The sequence below is a fragment of the Phalangium opilio genome, unplaced genomic scaffold, assembly GCF_054372755.1.
Source record: "Phalangium opilio isolate 3A_F unplaced genomic scaffold, DU_Popi_V2 ptg000045l_1, whole genome shotgun sequence".
In the NCBI taxonomy this organism is placed as follows: domain Eukaryota; kingdom Metazoa; phylum Arthropoda; class Arachnida; order Opiliones; family Phalangiidae; genus Phalangium; species Phalangium opilio.
In genome coordinates, this window is record NW_028324168.1 from 7,765,976 (window position 1) to 7,793,213 (window position 27,238).

At 35.4% G+C, this 27,238-nt stretch overlaps 1 protein-coding gene and 1 long non-coding RNA gene across 2 annotated transcripts in view; one reads left to right on the forward strand and one right to left on the reverse strand.

The window, feature by feature from the left end:
- LOC149677234 (uncharacterized) overlaps positions 1-27,238 on the reverse strand; it is a 241,874-nt gene that overhangs the window by 131,107 nt on the left and 83,529 nt on the right. The gene's annotated exons all lie outside the window — the stretch shown is intronic.
- On the forward strand, positions 16,190-27,176 carry LOC149677236 (uncharacterized). Its single transcript, XR_016366605.1, has 2 exons — positions 16,190-24,048; positions 24,429-27,176. It is a non-coding gene; the product is annotated as an uncharacterized LOC149677236 (long non-coding RNA).

A 27,238-nucleotide genomic window follows, 5' to 3' on the forward strand; every position in this document is an offset into this window, starting at 1 on the left:
CCTTGCAGGATAGGAGTAGGAAATAGAGGTTAAAAATCTTCAATCTCAAAAATTATATTATCTTTATGATTTATCCCACAATACCTCGTCGTAACCACGACAAAAATAATCTTCAATAACATGGGCCACAGGTCTCCAAAGACGACTTGAGGCTTTTAACTTAATATTTATCAATAAAGACAAACTAATGAACAAAAACATAATAATGCGTGTCATAATCCCTTTAAGAATCAATTCTTTTCGAGCTTTTCTGGCGTTTAAGCTTATTGCGAAAGTCAATCTAGTTAAATAATGAAAACGCCAAAAAGTTTGACAGATAAGCGTTGGAATGAGGCAACTTTTATAACAATTCAAGCTAGTTTTTGGGGGCTTTCATCATTCCCCATGTTAGCACTATAAACTACAAAAAAAAAATTTCTCAAGAGATAAAAAAAAAAACCATGGAATAAGTTTCAAACACTGTCGAGATTGTAATTAATTGATTCTCGGGTTGAAAAGCTGCAAGGTCGTTTGAATTTGACAAGAATTAAGTCTGGGAAGGACAAATATATACGCGTTAAATTTTCTCGGATTGAGTTTTCTACCTCTTTTTATTTTGTTAGGTAATGTCTAAGTTATACGGGAAATTTGGCGGTAATATATCTAAGAAGGGATTACGGGTGTAGCTACAAATTAGCCTGGGATTTAAAACAGGTTTCGGAAGCAAAATAAAGGTGTGTGTGTGTGTGTGTTATATTCTCTCTTAAAGGATTTCTATTAATTTAACCCCCTCAGAGAGAGAGGTATTTAATAATTATAGACTATTTAAACATAATTGATCCAAAGCCCTTTCAGCGTTTAGGTACCTTGTTAAGAATAAAAATGTAATAATTAATTTCTAGCTCATGTTGCCGATTTAAAGAAATATATTTCTATAATTCGTCGATAAAATCAATTGATATTCGAGAGAAGTATTTTATTTTCTTTATAGAGATTTAATTTTGCGTATTCATAAATACACCTTCAATATAAAATACCCAATAATTTTTTTTTTCAGTAAAATATAAACTTATTAAAAGATTTTGTTTTAATTGCGCGTGTTTTAGAAATATTTTCACGCATATTTCACACGTGACACGTGAACAACATATTAAGAATTAATTCACCACGTGCCAATAAAATACTGGGGCGTGAAACATCAAACGATTTTTACGTAAAATTTTTCAAATGAAGAATGAACTTCAAAAAAAAAAATTCTTAATTACGAATTAAATATCATTTTATGGAAATATTAATGAATTAAAATTAAAACTTGATCTAGGCCTACGTATTATCATACTCGCCCTTGAAATAATGAAATATTTCATTAGAAAAAAGGAAATAAATCCATTATTTATGAATGAACGTGTCTAATTAAGTCTATATCAAAAGCATTCTTTTACTAACTAAGATCGTGTGAGGTAAAGAAAGACGTACCTTGATTATTCTCAAAACGCGACAACGCGCGCTAAATAGCTTATTAATGAAGGAAACGAGCTTCTTTTAATTTGCATTAACGCGTACACGCGTGTGTTCAAATTCTTTAGCGAACAAAATTACGTTGCGGTTTTAAAAACCTAGCGTTAATAACGAAGCTACCTGACAAATAATGAAGAGTAAAATAAAAGGGCAAAGGAAGGGGGGATAGCCGAAAAAATCGTTTAAATTTTAGATCAATGATGCTAAAATGAAATTTATTCCGCCTTAAATTTAAGCAGGGGTGAAAACGACATTTTCTTGTGTTGTTAGAATATGCTCAGTGGGCCTAAGCCAGATCCATCTTTTTTTAATCTATGTTATTTTAAAGAGAAGGTAAATCAGTTTAATTTGAGCTGAAATATTTCATTAAAAATGGTTTAACGTCCATTTTACCCATTAAAATCATTACAAATCTCGTCGCATTTCTCGACTCTTTGTTATAGAATAACCGAATTAACGTGTTTGTATCATTATATAATTAATATTATAAATATTATACTAATTGTTTTTAAATACAAAATAAAATTGCATAATTCCACCCTACCTTTAAAAAAAAAAAAATCAAGTCCAAAGTATAATAAGAAATAAAAATTAATTTCTTGCCCCCTTTCCGCCCCCAAACCTTTTTTGTCCCTCGTGATAATTTATTTTGTCTAAAACGCGCGCGCGTTCGAAAAATTTCGATTAAAAGCAAAAGGCGGGAAGGCGTGCGTCAAATGGCGCGTTTTACTTTTAATGAGCGCGAGGTAGCGCGAGAGCCCGGGGACATTTTCCCGCCAAAAAAAAAAAGAAAGAAAAATTAAAAACTATGTACTAAGCTAGAATAAAAGGGCTGACGGAGACACAACCCGCCTCTTTGCAAAATATTCTTAAACATACGACAAGAAAGCGCCAAGAAAATTGCTTAACTTTTAAATATTCACCCCCTCCCCTTATCTTACCCTTCCTAACAACCCCCCACCCTCCTCCTACTTGTATCTAATCAGGCTATCTCCTAATTAAAAGGATAAAAAGACCCTATACTCTATTATTTTATCGCGGGAGTTTTAGTTTTTTTTTATTTTGATATATTCCGAACTGATTTCGAAAACTGGTTTGTAAAGCCACATTTTTTTTTATTAATATGCCAGAAAAATATTAAAATTTAATTATAATAAACTATGATAATTACCCCCTACACCTTATAGAAATACCGTGCTTTTATATTAAATACGTTTTAATATTCAATAAATCGTTCGCTTAAAAATTCATTTAGGAAAAGAAATTCTTGGGATTTATTATAATATTAAAAATATTAATGAATTCGATTATAAACTAACCATATATATAAAAAATTTTATTAAAAAATATGTTTGTATTTATTACCAGTGCAAAATTTCCCCCAACTTGAATAAATTATTAAAAATTATTCATGTTTTATATTTACGATTCAGGCATCATGGTTAGTTTAGTAGAGGGAAAATTTTCCCTTTTTAATATTAAATAAACTAGAGTTATTTTTTCCGAGCGTTTTAAAATAAGGTTTTTAGTTTATTATTAAATAGGAATAAATATTTTCAATTTGAAAACATTTATTTTGATATTGGTAAAAGTAACTACACCGATTTAGTATTTAAATCTAAATACTAAAGCATCTAATTTATATTCAAAACATGTCCAAAAAAAAATTGTTAATTTTCGGTATGAAATTAATCATTGATTTTAACTAATGTTCCTTCTATTATTCAAATTTAAAATATTAAACCTTCTTTTAATAAGAGATACGTCTACAATTTTTATCTTTCCCAATTACAAATTCTGCAATATCGCCTTTATAAAAATTAATCGAATTTTTGCCCCCAAAATTAATGACACTAAAGAAATTGATTAAAAAATGCTGCCACGGTTACCTCCTTTAATTCTGATTGGACCGGCAAACCTCCATTATTTTCAGTAACCCCTTTAATAGACTAATAATTTATATAGAAAAAGAACGATCGATTGTAATTATCAAGCCTGGAATAATTTATTTTAATATTTTTAACCCGATTGTCTTAAATTTAAGAAAAAATAATCGATTTAAAAATTAAATCGATTTTTTATTACTCTCGATATAAAATGTAATATTTGGGAAGTCAAGCTAATCCGTGTTTACACTAAAGGAAAATATTTTAATAAAGTCATTAAAATATTCCTTAAATAATCAATGACCAATCAGATCAAGTAACTGGATTTGATTCTGATAGGTAAATTTTAAGGATTGTTTGATTATGTGATCTCAATTGAACATTAAAACACTAAACAAAATTATTAAATCGTTCACTTTTTTCACCCTTAATTTTTCGAAACACGATATTACTAAATAATTATTCCTTCAGAATTAACTTTAAATTAGAAAAACATTCCTTGTTTCAACGGTAAACGTAATTACACACCAACCGTTTCGTTATATCATCAAGTGCTCCTTGAACGAATGTTAATGTTAATATTAATGGTTTAACCCTCGTTTAAACTAAAGAGATTTAATTGCAATTAATTTCCTTTTGTAATAGTGTTGAAAAATGGTTTAAAGGTCATTTCACGAAGTTTATCTCGCTTTGTTTAAAGTAGTTCGGCTCGGCTTATAGTCAGTAGATTTAGATTCTTCCATCACGGTAAATTCGTGATTTCAAGGCGTAACGACACTTGTGTTTTTACCTAGCTTTTTTTACTTTTACAACCGCGTATTAGAGTCTTTAAAAGATCACGATTTACCCTCAAGTTAATCCCAAGCTCTAAATACTAATAGGTCCATGCCATGCCTTTTCGGGAGCTATCACTTTGTTAATACCCAACTATGCTTTATTTTTTCTTTCTTGAAAAAAACCTTTTAAGTGTCTATAGTTATTAATGGTAAAATATTGAGATCAGGAAATGATTTAATAGCTTCGGACAATAGAAGAGTAAGAAAAAATTTAACGATAAACGTGTGTAGAAATTAAGAGAATAGCAGACGAAATTAAGTACACGGCTTGAAGTGTAAATATATGCGTTTGTCAGGTGTCAAAATAGACAAGAAACATCTTTATTATATCCTAGACACACTTATTAATGTTAAAGCTTGAGATTCACTGAAGCCAAAATTTCCAATGGACCATTTCGAACTAGCTAAGAGGGAAAGACACGGGGGTAAAAATTCTGCCTTCAATCTCACATTTTGGCGCCTGCGTTGTAGTCTTTTTGTATCATGAGAGTGCGCAGAGACGGATGGCAATGTATCAACCCCTTATAAAGTTAAGACGCTTTATCAACCTACCAGATGTCGCTCAGTTCGTATTCCACATGATACATAATAATAATAACAAAGTGATCTTTAGTGTCCCGAATTCAGTACTAATAGATCTTTCTATATCTATAATTGTCAGTCACTAACAAAACGACCAGAATTTAACAGTTTGTCTTATAACCCACCCGAATACTAAAAGTGGTTCATTTCTAGAGTATAAGATCAGAATCTGAACATTCTTCGAGATAACAAAATGAAATTTAGGCCTAACCCTTTAATATATAATTTACATGAGAACTCTACTACTGGAGTCTACAGCAGCTATAGGTTATTCCCGCTGTTGCTGTACACATTTTTAATCACGCGTTTAAATTGAATTAGTAACGGTGTCACTGGCGTATCCCAAACTTAAGAATTAATGGCCCTTTTTTCTTCTTCTTCTTGAAAAAAAGAAATCTACGACCGCCTCCCTAAGAAATAACGTAAATTAAAGAAACCCCTCTACCCCCCCCCTCAACACACCTCTCATACCTATATACAAAAACTTAAGATTAGCTACCTAATCTTGGCTTGCATGAAGATAGAAAACTTTTAAAGAAACTATATAAGGTCTACTAAACGGAGTTTCATTAATTCTCTCAAGAATCTGAAACTGTACATAGTTATAAAACAAATTTATAAACTAAGTGATTGAATCTCGAGTTATCCCTAAAGAAAGCCACTGCGCACGCTCGTATCCATAGTAACCACCAAATCGCCTATGCGCACACACGAATATATATTTGCAGTTGGGATTGATAACAGGAGTCCTGAGTTTAACTGCGCTCTAGTTAAAATAATCGCTTTAGTTGCTTATTGTGTGTAGGAACCAAAATTAATTTAATTATTGTAAGAGGAGTAGAAAGAATGGTGTTAAACGAAGCCTTTTCCCTAGTTTGCAAAAGCTAGAAACCAATCAGAACTCGTCCACGAGGGGGAAGCTAAAACTATGGGGGTCATCTAGTGGAATTCCTTTGAACTAAAACAACACAACAGCCGAGACTCGCTGTATAAACAGGTCTACAATATTCATGTAGCGATGGGAATGAAATTCATCATAGCTCTATAGTTTTGTTTCAAGCTAATCTACGAAGTAGCATCTCTCAAAGGAGAGCGAGAGGGAGAAAACTTCAAAGATCTGTCGATTTTTCCCCACGCAATAATTTACGATTCTTTTAACTTTCTCTGATAGTCGTAACGCTGAACCGAGCAGAGAAATAATAATAAAAAAAAAATTAAACTTAATTTTTTTCAAAGTCCCGGCGTTCCAAGATGCTTATCCTGAGATTTTTCCTTAATTGTAATATAATTTAATTACTTTAACCTCGCTCTCGAATCTAGCTAAAAGTTTTGGAGGTCCCGCGGAGAAAAGACGTAAGTTTTATTTTTAAACCAAAGCAAACGCTTATTAAAAACATCCATAGATATTTTTTTACTTACTCCGAGATCACTCGCTTGGTGTACTAGACCTAGTGCATAATGGTTTTAAAAATGACAATTTTTAAACCTATATTTATCATCAAAACGATTTTAAAGTGATAGTAACACATACGTGTATTGCGGGTTGTAACACTACAGGCGCTCATAGTAAAGCCATGTAAGTTTATGCCCCTAAAAGTTGTCTTCAATTTATTCGAAAGTTGTTTTTCTAGAGTTATGTACTGGACTTGCAAAAGGGACAAGGGATAAAATACTGACCGGACGCTATCAGGTCAGTATATTTTGGGTTGACACCTCAACGTACGTTCATAGAATATAGTGAACCAATGTCAGCGATTGAAACGTTATTCTTACATTGATGGCTTCCATTTTGAAAGATGGCCTCAGATGGGGAGTACATACTACTAACGAAATTTTACCTTCATAGATAAAGCGGACTTCCTTAATTTTCAAGCCTGAATTACCTGTACTCAATATCACCAATTGAATTTATCTTCGATTTGATAGCGTTATACTACCACTTTATAGTCCAAAACGTTGCTAGGCATTTTTCAGATAAAAAATAAAGCATCGTAAATCTTTTCCAAATTCGTCCCAATTAAAATTCCCTTGGCAAAACCGTTTTTTCCAGATATTCCCCCCTTGGTCGTACCCCAGACACAAACTGTGTATATTGCTTTTTAATCTAACTTTATACTATGTCATAAGTTTATAAGTGATATGTTCCATAAGTACGACACTACCTTTACAAATTCGTAATGCAAGAAACTTACAGCTCGAGCTGTTAATTTTGCTTTTTAAGCCTTTGACAGCGCCTCCTTCACCAGGTGTCGTTTTACCCCGAATCTACGACCTACGTTACATCATCGCTGGTTACTGAGAGCTTGTCATGATGACAAGCTCCAAATTGTAACCAGTGACAAACTTATGGAACGTATCTTATGAACTTATGATGTAGCCTATCGAAATAATTGTATAAAGACGAACTTGGGATCCCTTGGAAGAACCAAAATTAGCCGACTCTCTCTCCTTAGTTGAGAATGCGTACAAGTTTTTTAAATAATAATGATCTCAAAAGTCATCCGTCAAAAACAGAAAAAAAAAATTCTTTTGGTATTTTAATGCGCGACTTCTTGCAAGAAAAGATTTTTCAATTTTTCTGGGACGGTTTTCTTTAGTCCGTCGGGAGGTAAAGTATTTTTATAATTGAGAAACTAATATGTCTTGTTCAGTCGACATGTACTCTAATTTTGGGACGCGTTTGTCAATGTTAAACCATAATACAAAAATATATTACAATTTTTTTAAACGTAACATTTTTTGTAGTCTAAATTCATCACTGTATTATGGCAAGTTTCTTTAGTTTTATTGGATTAAATTGTTTTCAATGTTATTTTTGAAAAAAGTGGTGTCTAAAAGAGATGTCTATTCGAAGGATGATAGGACTGGCTATGGCTCCGCTACAGCAAATAGATGATCTTTGGTTGTACATGGAGGGGAAAGCACCAGCAATTCCACAGTACAGAGTTATGGCCGATTATTTCGTTAATATATGGCTGGGAGAAAACACTTCTCGATATCAAAGATCAATGTGGTGCCATGGTGACAACGCGGATGCAAGAACGAACAATGATTGTGAAGGCACACATAACAAGTGGAACAAAGCATTGAAGGTCCCTCATCCCAACATCTATGAACTCATACAGTTTATGAAAAGAGAAGAGGTCCATCAAGAAATAGAAATAGACTCCATGAGCCTGTTAGACCACCTCTAAAAAAGTACCGCGATCTTGAGAACAAACGGAATATTCTGAGAGAACAATTGGACACCGGCGCTAAAACACCCGAAGAGTTTTTGGAGGCAATAAAATTTGGTTTTAATTTAGAATAGTAAAATGTATAAGATACTTATTTTAATTTTGGGAGAAATAAATATTTGGGTTAAAAATCATTGGGAGAAATAATTTTGGGTAAACTGGGATTGGGATAAGTAGCGTTTGGGAGAACTATTTTGGGGGAAATGGGACTAAATCGTCCATTTTTGGGGTTTTAAAGTCTTATAAGGGCTTTTATTACAAAGGAATTGAGGTGTTATTTTTATACTAAATCTCCTAAAAACCAATTTAACAGCTTTTATCCAACATAACATTCGTTCAACTGTTCAAGACGGACAACTTAGCGGATATCATAATCCCCTCAAAAAATAAAAAACTACCTATCAGAGTTAAAAGCAACACAGATTAAATCCTCCATTCTCTGGCGGATTAACACCCGACACACGTTTCGTAAAATTTCTGTTATATAATCGTCCATCCCCGGGTCCCCATACATAGACATAAGCAAAGGCTTAGTAGGCCTACCTCTTTTTCCAGCATTACAAGAAGAAGAAAAAAGCTCTAGACCTAAAGTACGTAATTCATTGCCGTGGATAATGAAAGGTATTAAACCCCCACTTTAATACTTATATTTACGTACCATGCTTTGGTCTTTAAACTATTATGATGGGGTTATTTTAATCATTTAAAACGTTTAACTAACTCCCCTTATGACAGTACCATTTACGGACTTAATCCACGTGTGTTCATATACATTTTTAAGCACAGTTAGGCTTAGGATTAACTAATGAAGGAAAATTTAAAAACCCAGTGGATTAAAATTTCGGATAAAACTGAAACGTTACCCGTCCTCGTAAAAAATGGTTATGAAACCTCAAACGAGAGATGACTACCGTATGAGATAATCGTTTTTTAAACGGTTTAATCTTTATGAATTTCATTAAAAAGGGGCGAAAACGGTAGGTCGACCAAGTATTTTTCGTATATCATTCAAAGTTGGCGACAAAAACGTGCAACTTTTGCTTAAAAAGGCTTATAGGTAATTATAAAAATACGTAAAATGCGTAGTACTCTTAATTAAAGGTTTATATTATTTTTTGTTAAATATCTTGTCTATAAACAAGTAATTAATGGGGGTGTTTACACGAGCGATAAAAGCCTTTCTTTTCATACCCTTTAGAAATTAGCAGACGAAAGCTTTAGACCGCAATCATTTAACGAATCGTATCTTGATCAGAATCTAGTGTTAATTAGCGCGTAGAAACACACAGAAAAATAGTGCAGTAAACATTGTTTAAAATTGCCTGGCAAAATATAATCTTAAGGAAGTGAGCCACCCCTTGCCAAATATCGATCCATTCATAGATAACTATACGTCTTTCGATAGAATAAATACAAAAATTAATATTACATTAACATAAAAGGTATTGGATTTATAAATTGAAAACCAGCTAGCTAGCTAGCTAGCTCCCTAACAAATCGCTTTAATTATGCCAATTAAAATAATTACTACCGTAACGTACTTCTTTAATTATCCCCCGCAACATGGTATTTCTTACAAGTGTCTTATAAAAAATTGAGTCCCATGGACTATAATTATCCCATAGACCCGATCGACAATGCAATTTTGAACAGCCATTTCACGTAGTAAAACAATCAATATTGTATAAATATGGTAATGGAACCCGAATTTTTCTTTTCATTATATATTGGGTCCAAAAGATATTATACGTAATAACATTATATATATATACATTTAAAGGGGTAGTAGCTCAATGGAGCTTTGAACTAAGTTGCAATGGCAACCCCGGTTAAATTCCATTTTTCAACATTTTATATTTTCCATTAACTAAAATAAGCTATTCATCGGTAATTTTCGCATCAATTTCAATTCTGGTAGTTAAGTACTATCCCTTTAAGTTTACCATGCCCCGCTGTAATAATAGCAATTTATAAATGTTCAAAAATAGGGGGTTTCATCCCCCTTTCTTCCCCCCAAATACTTTGATAAATTAACTCTAGAAATAAATAAATTGAAGTAACAAGTTTCGTTTAAATTCCCAAGAAATATTTTCTAAAGTCAGAATTATTGTCACCAAGAACCCATACAAGACCCGAGAACGTGCGAATATTTTAGACAGACAGTCAAAATGGTAATAGTTGCTGTGGGAATTTTGAAATCGGTCCCAATAGTTTGTGACAAAAGATAAAAATATTGTAGATCTGGAATGGGACATACTTCAAAGAAATGACTTTTGATAAAACAAAACAACAGTGTTAAGTGTAGGTAGTAGAAAGTAAGCGAATATTTTCAGCCCCCCCCCCCTCGTCCCGTAAGATAGTTTTTAAGGGGTTTCTGATTATCAGTCCACTCTTAGCGATTCTTGAGACTTTTGGAAGAGCCGCGCCCTGGCCTTAAGGTGTTTGCCGGCAACTCCGACAACAATATGATGGAGAAAGAAAAAAAAATTCTCAACGATTACAGCGGGCCTGAAAACTCAAGACACATCAACGTTCGATTATAGTTTCGGGTCCAAAAAGTATTTAAGAATTTTTTTTTATTTCATATATATTATCTTATGAGAGCTAGACAGTGAATTTTTTGGCAGGACTTGATACGGGCCCGAGGGAGGTAATGGCTAAGAACAAAAAGATATCTATAGGTAAGAGGTACGAGTGATAGAGTTGAGTACGAGAGAAGTGTTAATTCGACCAAGAAGTTTCAGTTGATTAATGAAGAGAAGATGAAAATTATTATTTGGATTTATTCCATAAGACAAATATCTATTTTCGAATCTTTTAAAACAATCATGGATTACGTAGTATCTGTACTATTCAACTGTCTTCCAGTTAAAATTTGAACTTCACGCGATACTTGTTTGTAAAAAAGGGGGAGAAAACGTATCAGACTCGTCCTCTGTGCCGTTTAGCATCACGTGACGTCCTTCTAGCGTATCACGACAGCGCGTCATCTGTGACGTTTCAGGTACAATCGAACAAGCTAATCAAGCCATAACTAAGCATTCAGGAAATTACACTACCCTTTATGCATTAGGAGGTTGCTTTTCGTCAACGTTCTCTCAGCTTCTAGCAATCATTCTACTTCGTTCAAAATTGAACATAGCCTCCTGCTCATCCGAGATATTAAGAGCTATCTTTATCCAAGATCGAATTCGGACCAGCGCTTGATCTTATAAAAGACAATGACGAGGTAATTGTGGTTCTGGTACACGCGGTCCGAGACACCCCTGTACATATATATACACGTATAAAAAAAAAGTATTTTGATAGGTTTTAAATTTCCTTTTTGTTTTATATTATAACAAGTTGGGAAAACCAAAATATTACCTCTCCGAGTCGGGGAAAAGACTAGTATACGACTCAATATCAAAATACTAGAGCAACATTTTTTCCCTTTGCTTTGTCTAACGAGGCTTAAGTCATTGAATAGTTTTCTCTACATTGTCAAAATATATAATCATCCGCTGATCCTAGGTTTCAAATCATTATTTACAAAGAATATATAAGTTCTATTTTAAATTTTATTCTCTGATGCATACCACTAACCCGATAACGATTAGCCCTTTCACTGATCTAATGCTACCATGATGCTTTCTTCTATTATAAAATCTATATCTGATTATTTAAACGTGTATTTAACTTTCGGCTCACTCTGAACCGTTAATGTCCCTTCATTACAGACACGATAACCAAAACCCAAAGTTTACTCCACCTCAGGTCTCAATTATTTACTCTATGGTTCACTAAGATTATTTTACGGATCAAACTTGATTTACCCGACAGAATCCAGGCCTTAGCTTTCCTCTTGAAATAACTAAAACAAGGATTATTCTATATACAGATGTAGTATAGCTTAAGTAATATATAAACAGCCATTTCAAATAATAATATTAAAAAACATCCTTGGAATATCAAAATGAAACAGAGCTTTAAAGCTACAAAAGTACTAAATGCATCGTAATTACGAAAAGGATTTCCACATATTCACTTCATATTATGGAAAAAGTGAATATTAAGATTCTGTAGGATTTCTTAACACATCAAAACAAAGCGAACTGCTAACTCGGCGCACTAGTGTGACAACGGACAGACAAAAAAATAGACTGCTTTATAACTCTTTCTGTATTAATTTTGAATTGAGAAAAGAGATTATCTTAAATATTAAAATAAATATAATTAATATTTAATATTTTCTTCGTTAGTTATTCGCCTTATTGAACGTTACATCGTTTTAAAAAAGAACAATTAAACATTCTTGAGAGACTTGACTAATATTGGCGTTTGAAATGAAGCATACGCCGGTTGCTTCGCCTTACTAAAATAGGTAGTATATAAGGGTTTCGAATCGCAGCTATGGATAAGAACAGCGCAATTGCGTGAACCTTTGGTGGAAGCCCCACCTTAGGGAGGCCGGACGTTTCTCGTAACCCTGGCCGATCGCCGCGTATGTCTTAACCTTAACGATGATGATGGAGTAGAAACCAGGTGTACAGACTGGTGTCCATGTGGGATGGACAAAAACAAAGACCAGAAGATGGTGGTGTTAGAAGCCAGGTGTACAGACTGGTGTCCATGTGGGATGGACAAAGAGCAGATGACGGTGGTGATTAGAAGCCAGTGTGTACAGACTGGTGTCTATGTGGGATGGACAAAGACCACAAGAGGGTGGGGATTAGGATCCAGTGTGTACAGACTGGTGTCCATGTGGGATGGACAAAGAGCAGCAGATGATTGTGATTAGAAGCCGGTGTGTACACACTGGTGTCCATGTGGGTTGGACAAAGACCAGAAGTTGGTGATGTTAGACAGGCAATGGAATTTCCGGAAATTGAGAACACGTTTGCTCCGATTTGCAAACTGCGAACGCGGTCACGTGGGTGTAACAACAGACAGACACACACACACACACAGACACGTCGAAATTAGAACCTCTCCGTGACATACGTCACTCGGAGAGGTAAAAAGGGGCAGAAACATTATATTGGGACAAGTTGAATAATGATGATGAAATGTATACCCTTAAGGATAATAAAAGTAATTTAAACAATTTAATTTTTTTACCCAAAAGGGGTAGAACCAAACCAAGAGACCCGGGCTTACTAATATTCTAAGCGTATAACAAATAAGATTTTTTAATAAATCGATTTTAACAATTTTTATGTCGATCGTTGAAGCCGATGCAGTAGCTTGGAATTTTAAGTTTTTTTTATAACATTACTATATTATTCAATATAATTTAATAATTCAAAACCCCATTCAGAAAAGCCCACAATTTATACGAGATATACTGACTGATATATTAAAAGGTTCCCAACCCCATCGAGTCATAAGTCAAACTCAAATTCATCTAAAAAAGGCGCGATCTCTGCTTAAGTTCTTCAGAAGCGCTAGATACATCTTTAAAAGAAAACCCAACCCTATTATAGAAAGTGTGTTAGAGAAATGGCAACTCACCACCTTCCACCGCACTAACTTCAACGTCAAAACAACGCGCGTGCCGGTAAGGTTAAAAAAAAGGAATCAAAATATGTCCATTTGGTTTTAGGCGTGGAACAATGCGAACTCAACCGTGAATTAAGGGCCTAAACGATTGGCAAAAGCACCGTTTGACAAGCCTATACTTATAAGCTGTCCGGGAATTACGAAACACGAAAAACGTTGGTTGGTACGAAACACGGGCAGCAGCCGTAAGCGGCCAACAAAAAATTCCTTAGAGTTAAGAAGCCGTTTTTACAAAAAATAAAAAATATAAGACAGAAGCTTCGCTAATAACAAGGGATCTCAAGAAGAAAAAAAACTTATAACAATTTTTTAAACTTTCAGAAATTATGTTTTCCGGGGGCTATTGATCTGAGCCTTAGCTGACTGGATAACTGGAATATCTCTACAAGGTTATTCGGATTTAAAATGAATTGTTTTCTGCACGGAGATGTTTGCAACATTACATCACTCTTCTCTCCGTTTTTACAACAAAATAACCTAAGTTATTACGGGTATTTTTGTTAAAAACTGCGAATATTCCTTAGTTCTTTAGAGAAAATAGGGATTTTAGGGGCCTGGCGGGAGCCCTGGCCATTAAACCACCAAAAATTATGGTTTGTTACCATTTATTACAATAGTCACGGATTGTGTTACCATTTATTACAACAGTCACGGATTGTCACTAAATTTGGGAATATTTCTAACTTTCAAGGGTTTCATAAAGGGTCTTACCCAACTTGTTTCCCTTCTACTTTCTTGTAAATCGTTTGATCAGTTTTTTTTATAAATATATTTTTTTTATAAGCCGATTGAGCTTATCACAGACAGCTCGGACCTGCCGGTTATACACGGGGAGATTCTTGAAATCCCCATGTAGCAGTCAAGTTCCAGAGGAAAAAACCCTCCCATCAATTGCATCTCGCCTAGACTACGTACTCTCCCATTCCATCCTACCTCTTAATACTCCCTGTTTCTAACCGTACCAACAACCATTGATTGCTGCTGTTGCTGCTTCGAGTCAAAAACGTTATTCTGAAATGTTTCTCCACCCTTAAATATGTTAAAATCGAAAATAAAAAAATATAAAAATGTCTTACATTCATTAAAACCTCTGAATAATTTTTTAAACCTGAAACTTATTCGCATTCTTCTTTCTTAATTTCAAATTTTAGGTGTATATTAATTTTAAAAGGTAGTGAATTAAAATCAATTTAATTTACTGTTCCTTGCTCGACGACACTGAGGAAGTTGCCTATAAGGGTTGACTTAATTATATTGTATTATAATCTCTGTTTATTTTTAATTAACGTAAAACATTTCGGTATCTCTTTGAAATTTAAAATTAGAAAAAAAAATACCTTTTGTAATATATATATTATATTGGCTATCGAAAATTTCGATTTTAAAAAGGAATTTGCGTTGGGGCAGGTGCCCGGGGCAGAGGTGTGTGGAAATGGGCATGATAAAAAATTTACATTATCTAAACTATAAACACTACACCAAGCATCTCCTGGCACATTGAGGGGAAAATAATTCAGCAATTTTATTAAACGTTTCAAATTTTAACACAAAATCAAATGGCGCCCCCCTCATATTTCGTATAGCAAATTACAATTTATTACGGCCAGCCGCTGAGATAATAGAACCCTCCAATACAAATCGACACGACCATCAACAAGGCTTCTCTATTGACACGTAGTGATCATAGACATCAGAAATAACATTTAAAACACGTAAGATAAGTTATTTACGGTGGTATAATAAAGGTTTTTATTCTTTAAGTCACTCTAAACCCAGCCCATAAACACTAATTTATATTATTAATTATTTCTCATGTCTATGGGGTTGACTCTGTGGCCTGGATATTTAACTTTATATATATAAACAACAAGTTCCAGTTCAGTCGAACCTGTCAAGAGCTAAGTCTTAAAAATGTGTTACTTAATACCTGGCTAAGATAATATTTCATATCTAAACAAATTCCTTAATTTTTTTATTTAATTAATATTCCTAATTATAAATTAATTAATTAATTAATTAAAATCTAATACAGCGTTGCAACTATAGGATATTAAACCTTTGCATATAATGAACTTACTAACTTATTAAGTTAGGCCTAAAAGAGTCAAATAAAAACTGCGAGAGAGTCATTTCAAATTAAATTGATGTTGACTATATCATTAGAGAGAAAAGAGCACTTCTTTTAGTGTTTCCTTAAAATAGTGGCTTTAGGGTAACTAAGTCTTCCCCAGATCAAAAAAAAAAATGTCGGGTGAAATAGCTCGCGGTTTAATACACTTATATAACCGAGCAATATCGACTTTAATACATATAAAAAATATTCCCTTTTTTAAAGCTAGCTCATCAGTCCCTTCGGCCATTCCTATTTTGATAAAGGTCATCTAGGGAGTCCAAAATTGAATAATAGGGATGGCAACTAGCCGGTACACGCGACGGGAATATCAAAATAGAGAAAACGTTTGAAAGAAAAAAAACTTAGATGTTCCAAATTCCGAACACGATTCGCTATTAAAAAATACCCCTAGACAGGGCTACTAAACACTTCTTTCTATCTATGAAATAACACAATAATGACCCCAAAGTCCCCTCTGGATATAAATTGTTTTAGCGGCCGACCAGCTACTATAGTGGGTTCAGTTTAAATGATATTTCTACTGCATATACAGTGAAAAATGCATTTACGATATGTAGGTTTAGGCATAGGTATTTCAAATCTTAAGAAAACTTAAGATTCTTTAAACTCAACGGGAGATTTTTTACTTTACTTTCTCTGAAGTCTTAAAAGATCAATTATGGATGGATGATGACCAGGGATTCCGCTTTAGCTCTCGTGGTATATATGAGGGAACGCCTTGTTTAAAGTGTTTAGGAGATCTTGCAAAGTTGTCAGCCCATGGGTTTTAAAGATGTTGCAAAAAAAAAAAAACTGCTCACTTGGGCGCGAAATAAAGGAGGAGTTCCAATCGGGATTTACAAAGATTTGGGGATGATTTAAAAGATGCGCTAAAGTTGATAACGACGCCATTTTTACTCATTATTTAGTTCAACTTCCGATTTTGTTTAGAAAAAAAAAATGCTAGGTACTTTTTAAATAATTTTAAAATAGAATATTCAAAAATAAGTATTTAGCCTACACAAATTTTTGTTTCTTCTTTCTAACTCTTCTCTGCTATTACAAAAAAAGAGAGGATAGAATTTTTCTGTATATGAAAGATTAACAACTTAAACAGCTGCCTTTTCAAAAGCAATTATTCCATGGCATCTTATTTTTTTTAGAAGATTGAAGAAGAAGAGGAAAAAAATTCCATCATTCGACATGTAGGTCTTTATAGCTCTAGTCGATTGAGAGAAAAATGGTTATATTTCATAGGTGGGATGGTTTGGGATATGTAAGAGGAAAAAACAAAGGGCATGCCGAAATTCGATTTCTTTTACAGGCGTACGCGCATTAAGGCCTCATCAATGAACTCAGGCTCAATACCCAATTCAGTTCTATTCGCACTGACAGACAAACGTTTGTAAAAATATTCATTCATCGCGTCGTACTATCCTCATTACATTTTCATACTCACAAACAAACCAATCAATTTTAATTTTCCCTTAGGTCTAACGACAGAGTAGAAGGACAATCAAGTACCATCAAACCTAATATCGTTTCTCAAGTTATCCTAAATACTTTGATACCAATTGACAAATATTAAGTTATTTGTAAAGGGTTAACTTACATAACTCATACTCAACCGAAACAATCGCAATGTGAACATTTCTCAAAATAAGGAGGGACCACGATGAGGTTGGAAATTATTAAAACACAAGATGTACGATGAAGAAAAGGGGGGGGGGCAAAGAGATTATAAGGTGGCTACTTTTTGGGGAGTCATTAGTTTTGGGTACTATGAGGCTCTTGTCTTTTTGACGGTGTTGGCTCGCGCTAGACCCAGCGGAACAAGTAGCTAACTATTAACTCCCTCAATTTTCGCTCCCTTTGCCAACTTAGTAGAACTCCTGTAGAGGAGACCACTCCGCCCTTGCCCTTTGACCTCGACAGCGATTCCTACACGTCCTATTAAACATCATCCAACAGAAGAAAAAAAATACAAGCCCGCAAGGAGATGATGAGGCGAGCGATCTAAGGTACACTAATCAAAAGTAAATAAACCATTGGAAGTTTCGACGCCTTATTCCCAAAAACTCTGTATCTCTCTAGAGCCGTTACCCAGGTTGAAATAACTCCAGTTTAATCAACTTCTGCTATACTTATACTATGCTCGTTGAGGTCCAACCTTTTAATAGCAATCTTCCAGCTCCCTTGGTCCATTTAAAATAACTTTGATAGCATCATCTCTCTCTTTTCTCTTTTATGAAGTTAAGCCTAGGAGAATTCCCTACTAATTTTGGTTTTCCCCGTTTCAACCCTCTTCGATTATACTTTTAAGTTTCTGACTGTACACTACCACGGGCAAAATTGGGTGATGAATTACGTATAATAGATTAAATGTTTAAAATGTTAATTAATTTTCGGTTAATTTATATTAAGATTGGATGTTACGAGCTCATTTGTCACAGATAGGGGTACGCGGGTTATTACGTTGAGGGTAGACAACCGAGGCTTGACGTTAAAATTAAAAGTCATTTTGGAAACTGAAATAGTTTGGTTAAATTCATTTATGATATAGCTAAGTTTTTAATTAATATAATTTTATACGTTAGCACTGAGTAACAAACAATCCCATGCAGAACAACTCAAAAATATTTGGTATTGAAATGTTAACGCCAACGTCGATTAAAAACTGCATACAGCTTAAGTATCAGACATTGGTACCAACTGTTACAAATTCCATCCGTTTAACGTGTATATACCGGGTCTCGATTTGAAAAAACCCAGAATACATTTTCTCCCAGTATACAGTAACAATAATAAGATACGTAAACAAGGATACGGACTCTGAATTATGCAATTACAAGTAGGTAGCTGATGCATATACACATTTAGTAAAAAAAAATAAGAGAGGAAACAGTAGGATTCCATCTCTCCTTCATCCACATATTTTATTCCTATTATAAAACTATTGCATAATCAACTAGAACTCTTCTCTCTAGTGCCATAACCATATAGTACTATCTATAAGTTAGTGTCTGCCTAAAGTATTGGCAATGCCAGGGCCGCAAAAATCAGCAAGACTCCAGCGCCATCAACCAAGTGGACGTGGCTTGGAAAGATTTACCGCGCAACAAATATTTTTTGAACAGATACTTATGGAGAGTATTACGGGGTTATGATAGTACGTCTGATAAGGGGGTGCGTGTGAGCAGCGTACGTTCAACCAAAGCAAAAAAGATGGAGGTATAAGGAGTCTTCACTTCGGTATTATGTCAAAACCACGGGACATCTCATTTACATGGGATAAGTTATTGAACAAGCTAGTTGCGTGTGTTTTTTTTCTTCTTTCCTTTCTTACTAAATTATTCAGGTAGTGGGCCCATAGGTAAAACATGGTATAATGTGACAACCGACTCTAATAGAAGACATGTTTGAATTAAAATAAAGTTTTTATGGTAAAAACTAGAAATAATTCCCTATAATTTTAGCTTCTGCAGCTAGGGCTTCTGTAGTAATATAACGCGTGATTGACAATACGTTTGAATTTTAATTTTAGAAAGAAAAACAAGACCCCCAGGGTATATAATATAATGCGAATTTTTCGTCTATTTTTGCATCGAAAGGAAGTCATTCTCAAACTTATTTAGATATTTCATTTGAATAATTAGACTGGAAAGAAAAGTCCTAAAAACTCATAAGATTGTGTAATTTTAAAGGGAATATAAAATGCACTTTTTAATATACTATACTAGTTATTAAATTTAAAATTAAATTTACACGAATGGCGGAAATATTTAAAGTTCTATACACTTCACATTCCCTTTTAACATTTTACGTACAATTTGACAAAATCCTCCAGGGCATTAATGTTAATATTAATTCCGAAAATTTTCTTTTTCATATTACGAAGCTTAAAGAAAAAAAAGTCGGTAGCAATTATTGTAGTCAAAATTTCAGAGGTCCAAAACCGATAAGAGAAGATACATAGGATAAATTATAAATTGTCTGCGAGTATAGACTGATTTCGACGGGAATTGGGAGTGGGGGGGGGACAGGTACATAGATGGTTAAAGGTATATAACCAATCAGGGAGGAACTATCAGTCAAATATTGGGTGTGGCGCCATCTTGCGTCCAAGTGGGCGTATATTGCGGCCTGAAATTAACGCTACCCCTCTTCCCTTCAACTAAATTTTAAGTATAAAGCTTAAGCAACGATATCACTAGCTCTGATATTTTGGGGAAATGAAATCTTAGGTTAGTTATTATACAAAAAGTAAATGAGATAAAGAAATATTATAATACTCCAGGCTATTGTCAATTGCATTGTTACGTTGATAGCGACCAAGAAAATTATTGTGTGGCAAGAAACTTCTGTAATTAGTAAAATCTCTACTCATTAAGAAGTAGATAATCGCTAAGAAATATTTTTTCCAATACCGGGGCACCTTAAGAAATAACAACTAGAAATCTTACAATCGTCCGCACTATATTTTATAGAAAAACCAAAATTTTCCGCAAAACTACGACCAAATATAACCTAAAGTCATCATTAAGGTGATCAAAGCTCTAATTAAAAATCATCTCTAGAACGTGGACTTAAATTAAGTACGCTTATTAACACATCATTATAGAAACGCGGCCGTTCAATTCAATCATTGGGCTCTTCAATCTACTATAGCTATCTTAAAGAATATGTAACTTATTTTGACTAAATAACCCTTATGGCCTTAAAGCCAAAGAAGCGCAATCGAGTGTTGAAAAGGTAAAGAGACAACTTGATGCGCGCCCTTGTCGATTAAAATGATGAATGAGTGACCATGAGGGCATATTCAACCCTCAAATGAAATATCCGACGGAAATAACTCGTCATGTTGCGGGAAAAGCTAGCAACCACATCTTCCTCCCATTTTCAATAGTATCTCAAATAGACGATGTAAAAAAAGTTAAAACGTTAATCCTCAAAAATAATTTCAAAGACATAAAACTAAATTTAAAAGATTAGACATTCGCTAAATCTTAAACCGTAAATTCAAATCTGATTGCTCGACGCATATTCAGATGCTAAATCAAATATTACTTAAAGGGAATAAGTAAGACAAAACACTGAAATTAAACTAAACTATACATTAACTCGCGTAAAAAATATATTAGATGTTACTCTCTCTTGAAATTTAAAAATTCCTGCACACAGAACTCCGATTAAAATAAATGAGCAGAGCGAAAATATTACGTAAACTTATCGAAGTCGAGAAAGGGCTTATAATAGCTTTGTCAAAAACATGAATGATATTATGAAAAACTCCTTTTTTTCTGAAGATAGCCGAATACATTTATTATCTCTATAATTTTTTTTTTTGATATTTTGATCAGACAATCTCGGGGGTCCTATAAAGGACAGACAAGTATCAGAAGAGGGAGGCATGGGTGAAAGAGCTGGGGTCGCTATAAGTTTGTAGTTGTTACATGCTCGCGTAAGATCAGGGGCGGTTCCGAATTCTTCTTCATCCCACTGAAATTTTTTCACGCATTATCCCGGCATGCTTAAGCCAGGTATATTTTTTTATAAGGGTAGTTTAATGCCCCTATTGGGCAAAAACCCTTTTACATAATAACAGAAGTATTAAATCAACTTCTTAAACGTCCATTCATTTTCACTTCCAAAGTTAGACTTGCTTATTTATTGTAAAGGATTTTATGTAATTTATTACGGTACATGAAACAAATGTGCGTTGTAAGAAAGGTAATGTAAATAATATTGTGGATAAACACTTAATTCCAGTTTGAAATATTAATTTTTCCGAATTAAGAATTACTGTATAAACATTTTCTTTCAAGTTGTATAACAACTTAAACCACATCACATAGATATTTGGTCTCCATCACTTCAAATACAACATCGCCTACGCAAATACTCTAAAATCCCTCTTGAAGAAAGAAAAAAAAAGGAAAAAGGAGAACCCAACAGAATAAAATCGGAACAATATTGACAGAGAATCAACTCTCCATCCCCAGAATGATCCCATGGCGTTTCTCCACCACGGAGCCAGCATCCTTCTGTCCCTTTTTACAAGTAGAATCGGACACGTGACATCCGGAATGATAGGACTCAATAAGCATCATCTCGCGTAGGGACCATATCCTCGAGAGACCACGACGACACAAGCTCTTTCTCTCTCTCAATGCGGGTAGGAAAAGTGGAAAGAGAAGTAGAAATGATCCTCATGTTTTTGGTCCATGCAACGGGATGGTGGTGGTGAGGGCGAGCGCCCTTGGGTTATAGTTATTCCCTACCCCTACGCGCACCTATACACTATTCCGTAGCGGGGTATCAAGCGACCCCCGTATAATACCGTTATTAGGCTTATCATACTTAAAGGCCCCGGGTCCAAACGGTGGTAGCATCTTCCCCAGTAACGCATAATTGATGCCGCCGCTCCGTGTACCGTCAGAGAGAGAGAGATGGAGAGAGGATAGAGGATGGAGAAGACTGGGATCTATCTAGCTGCATGCGTGCCGGTCTCCGGGAGTTCTCCGCGTCTCCCAAATAACCATAGAATCATCGAGATTCTAAGGAAGCGGCCGCGACATTTCTCTTCCTTGGGTGTAGAGTATGATTCCCATCTCTCACTGTATGTTGTTCTACAATGTCAAAGGTTACTACATGGAAAGGCTTACGTTCGTGATTTTTAAAATATTACAATTTTAAATATAAGTATACTCCAGTCTTAAAATCAGTTTCAAAGATACAGTAAGTTCTTGGGAGAGTTGGGTTAACAGGAATCTTACTAGTCTTGGTGAAGTACTTTGATTTTTTAAAGAATTGGTGCATTACTATTTCAGTTTAATTTCAACGGCAAACTAATTTTAAATACCTAAGTACTGTCACCTTCAGTGTTTCTGAGTTACGGTACTTGTGTATTTGAAAATTAACCCAAAATTATGGGCTACGTTGATGGAATCACTGACCGCCCTTGTTGAAACGGAACATAATCGCTCTCGTCGCAAAGGGATCATGGGAGGAGAAAGAAGGGAATATCTTTCATCTTTTGATGACCTTATACGGATGGGGAGGATACTGAGGGGACCATTAGTGTCCCCCCAAAGGGACAAAGGAAAGCGAAATATGTACAGAGCGGTGGAAAGAAATGAATACTTGATCAGAGGGTAAATAGTCAATACAAGCCCGTCTGTATATAAAGCCACTAAAAATTGTAAAGGACAACGACGAGTCATACGTCAATTTAAATTCGGGATTGCGTGCGGGGTTTCCCTGGACAAATTGAGGTTGATTTTAAAGGAAATGTTACTACAACAATCTAACAATGCCCGTACGACATCTGCGCTTAACCAATGAGTTTTCTATCCCCACGTAGAAGTTTTGCCACCATTATTTCAACGATAAATCTCATAAGAGTGCGTGGATGCATTCATCAAATGTGCGGTAGCGTGTGAGCATACGAAATTATTTCATATCGCTCATTTATTAAAGAAAATCGTGTCTTCCCATGCACGTCTACACAAATAACCCACGTGTGGAGATTCAAATTTAACCGAATGTTTAAAGAGTGATATTTCGGTAGTTCGATTTATCCAAGCGGAAACCTTTTCCACCAAAAAAAGAAAGGGTTCCTTTTGAAATCAGTAGGTTTACCCAAGGCTGTGCGTTAGGTCTCAGAGCATTCATTTATTTCTAAAAACCCATCATTAAAATAAAAAAAGACCTAAAAATAATCGAAAACAGAGGGAATAGGTCTAAATATAGGCCTAATACTATTCTATTCTATTCTATTTGAATTGTGCAGTACAAGATGGTGTTTTTTAAGCCCTTGGTAAATAACACATCTGATTTAGGAGAGCCCTCGTGAACGTTTAACTGCAAATACTGGCTTGGGTATCCTCGAACGCGTGGCAAACGTGCAAAGGACACCGCTTCGATATATCCTAAAGGCTAGAATACTATGTAAACATTAGGTTAGGCTTAGGAAAAACCAAGGCTTACGTATTCGTTCTTTCGTAAATAATATACACCGAAAAAAAAATTCACAGTATACGGACACAAACCAAGACTCCAAGAGGTATCGGGCACAGCACAAAAGACATCACGCAGGATGAAGTTCATAGATATACAGTGTAGGTTCATTTTCTTTTTTTTTTTTTTTTTTTTTTTGAAGAGACCCGCGCTACAGCTTGAAAGAGGGAATAGTGTCGACATCTCTCGAGGGAAACACTTTGTACGGGAAAATGAGATGCGTAATGGAAAAACCTTGAGAGCAAACTACACAACTATACTATACCCTCGTTCTCCATTCTCCGAGTGAGAGAGAGAGAGAGAGAAGATGAGGAGGAGGAGGATGGAGATGAGATGAGGTTAGATTGAAGTGATTGCAAAATTTAATGGGAATATTTTTATTGAAAAATTTGAGGCGCGGTTTCGTACGTATGTGTGTGTGTATTTTGAATTTTACTTTGATCTGTTGTTAAAAGTTTGAAAGAGTTAGCGTAGCAATTTTTGTGATTATTTTAGCTTATGGGAAAATGTTCCGTTTTAATTTGGGGGGGGGGGGGTAGGGGAATATATTAGTGTATGGAATGATTTCAACATAAAGGTTGTTTTGGCAAATGTAACCAGAAGCATTTTTCATCCATTTTGGAAGAGAAATGAAGTACCTAAACAAATTTTGACTTCAAATTTAAGAAAAGGGAAAAAATAATAATTTATTTTGAAATTTAATTTTTGCGATTTCCAGGAGAAATGTCTACGTCTATGTAACAAAATCCGCATAACCAATCAAATAAAGCTTGCGACGACTAAAGGCCTGCCAGACAATTTAGTAGAATACTAGAGGAAAAGCGAAAGGATTCGGAGCTTCCGAGAATAGAACTGAACAGATCGCAAAGCGGTTTGCGGTGTTACGTGAAAATGGACACGAAAATCCCATCCGCGTTGATCCCAAACTGATCCGAGGTTGGTACCCGGTAGAAAGCCTTACGATGTAAAACGGTAACATTTTTTCTTATACCCATCATAATATGTGGCGCGAGAACGGAATATTTGGAGCTAAATTTTCCCACCTTCGGGATCATTGTCGCGCGCGATGCAATGTCTCTATCAAAACCATTTACATCGGGTAGAAATAGAGACAAAATAAAAGTAAAAAAAAAAGGCCTAGCACGCGCGGAGAAAAATATCCTTTTCATTATGACAATTCTGAAAGGCTCGTGACAAGTCTTGCCGCAAATCCCTACAGAGATTCGCACGCAGCCAGCGGAATAAAGAGCGCGCGGAAAAAACTATGGGGAAAGATACTCGGGAGCGTCAGGGTCTTCACCGCCAATTTTCATCCCTTTTCTCTTAGCAGAGGCTCGAGAGGGCTTTCATTGTGTCAATCTTCATTTGGTAAAGCCATTATGGAGCTTTTATTATATCAAGAAAACTTTTCGGTGCACGCCGAGAAAATAAAAGTTTTCCCGCCAAAACTTAAACGCGTGTTAGCGCCGCCGCGGTCCATTCTGGTACATAGATGACGTTCTATCACGGGCGATGAATTTCTTTGAATCACATTTTATTCTTTTTCTTTTATTCGATTTTAAGGATTGAATACCTTAGATTAACGCTTAGGTATTTGACAGTACATAAGACTTAGTATCCAAAGAGTTCAACCCGTTTGGGAAAATATGTACGCGCTTAATACACGAACAATTATTATAATTAATACGTTTAGTCTAATAATTAGGAAAAGTTTGAAACCCCATGCCGCACTGTCTCGTAATTAATCTCAATCAAAGACTCGAGAGCGAAAAGTTCTTATTAAAAATACATTGAGGCTTAAAATTAGAAAAATAGGCGGGAAAGAGTGTGTGGGGGTGGGACCAATTCAATGAGTTAATCTTCTTCCTAATTATCATCATCGTGGAACCGTAGATCCTAACCCCCACACACCCCTTCCTTCCTTCGTTTTAATCCAAAATCCTAGCGGAATTCTCCATAGAATCGACGCGACGGCAAAACATCAGGACATCCTAGTCCGCACCAGCTCATATGCACGCGCGAATGAATATTGGCGATTCGCGCGCGCTATTTTGTAATTAGCCGGGTCCCTGACACGCGGGGGTAAAGTCTCGCGCCTTAGTTTTTGGCGGGAAATATTTTGGGCGCGATACGGGGTGAGTTATACGCTGATAAGTAAGCTTGTCGTTCTCGGATTTTTCCAGCCAATATCGAACCCGATCACGCAAGCAACGCGCGACGTACGGCGGAGGACCACTGATGCGCGAGAGAAAACGCGGGAAAATCCGTATTAGGGGGTCCCAACGTTGGTCGAATTAGGCTTCGCATCGCGGACCTTATTGACAACACAAACTTTTAGCGCGCGCCATGGCGAGTTAAGTTTTGTCCCCTATTCGTTCCCCTTTTGATGGCTTATTAAAGAGTCTCGCTTCTACCACCCATCCCTCGGATCAAACTAGCCACGAAAAAGGGAAAACTAACGTAACAGCATGCAGCTGTCATAGACGATCGAGATTCGCGCACCCAACAGATGCGACGGGCTTACAAAGTTTTCCGTGGTCAATTTAGGTTTGCTATCAGCTAGTGGCACCTTAAGCCTTTACCATGATGGAAAACTCTCAATTGGGTGCTCCCCACTTCATAATTTTTGGTCTCTTGCTAGAAAACTTCTTTCAAAACACGGAGAAGCGTGACGAAGAAAGTGTCACAACAAAACCTGACCAAGCCTAATTATTATACACTCTTAAAAAAACTATTGTCGGTTAATTCTAGATTCCAACAAAATGAGCTTTACAAAAAGAAAAACCTCGGTTCCTATTATCACTTCCTAGTATGGTTATGGCGCGGGGAAACAACTAAGCAACCGGAAGTAAGTCATCTCCGCGAAGACAGAGGCAAAGCAGCACCCTCCAAAAATGCTACACCACCCACCCACGGACCACGGTTGCGACGCTACATATACTCCAAGAAAACACGCGACATATCAACCGCGCAACAAAAAAAAAGTAACTAGCTTCCTTTCCATTTAGACTGAAGTTACATTCACAATAGTTCTTGAATTCTACACTCTCGAAACAATCCCACAACGCAAAATGAGAAAGAGAGAGGGGTGTGTTTTAAAAATAAACTGGATACAGTAAGGGTACTACTTTTTATAACCTAAGACTTCAGCTTGACACCCTACCATCCAATTCAAGAAGGCTGTATTCAACTAACATGAATTATTTCACGTTCACCACGAATCGTTACTTACAAACTAAATCTATCTCGGAGAAATCCTACAGTAGAACCTAGAGATTCCTGTAGTATAGCCAAGGCTTACTAAGACATGACCTAGCAACTTTCCCAAGCTACACCTAATATTCCTTGTGATAATTAAATAAATTCGAGATGGTATATACTGTACAGTACAAAAGTCTACATCTTTCATCCCAACGAGTTAATGGGAACGCATAATCTAAAATTAAAACGTTTGAAGCAAAAAGAAATGGGCGACGAAAATAGAGGAGACCGAGGCTTAGGGCCGGGTTAAGTCTATTCATAAAAAGA